We start from the raw sequence: 345 nt of genomic DNA on the forward strand, positions 1-345 counted from the left end.
ACACACGCATGCAATCACATATACATAAATATGTTTTGCAATACATTCTATAACATGACAGCAGATTCTCTTACTCGCAAAACCTCCAAACACGAAAATGCCGACGCCATGTTTGACGGACATTGAATATGGAAAATTGTGTCCAGGAAACAAGCTGACAGATTCGAAGATTCTCGAATATTTTCGGGAAGGCGTCGAATATTCTGTTTCCTTCTGGTACGAAAATAAGAAAGAAACACATTTACTCAACTTTCCTCTCTCTATTTTCTATCTCGGTTGGCAAAAGTTTCAGACATTAATTCGCTCATTATGTAACTTCCCAAAATTCACAATATTCCAGGGTAG

Source organism: Penaeus monodon, chromosome 28 (genome assembly GCF_015228065.2).
Source record: "Penaeus monodon isolate SGIC_2016 chromosome 28, NSTDA_Pmon_1, whole genome shotgun sequence".
NCBI lineage: Eukaryota > Metazoa > Arthropoda > Malacostraca > Decapoda > Penaeidae > Penaeus > Penaeus monodon.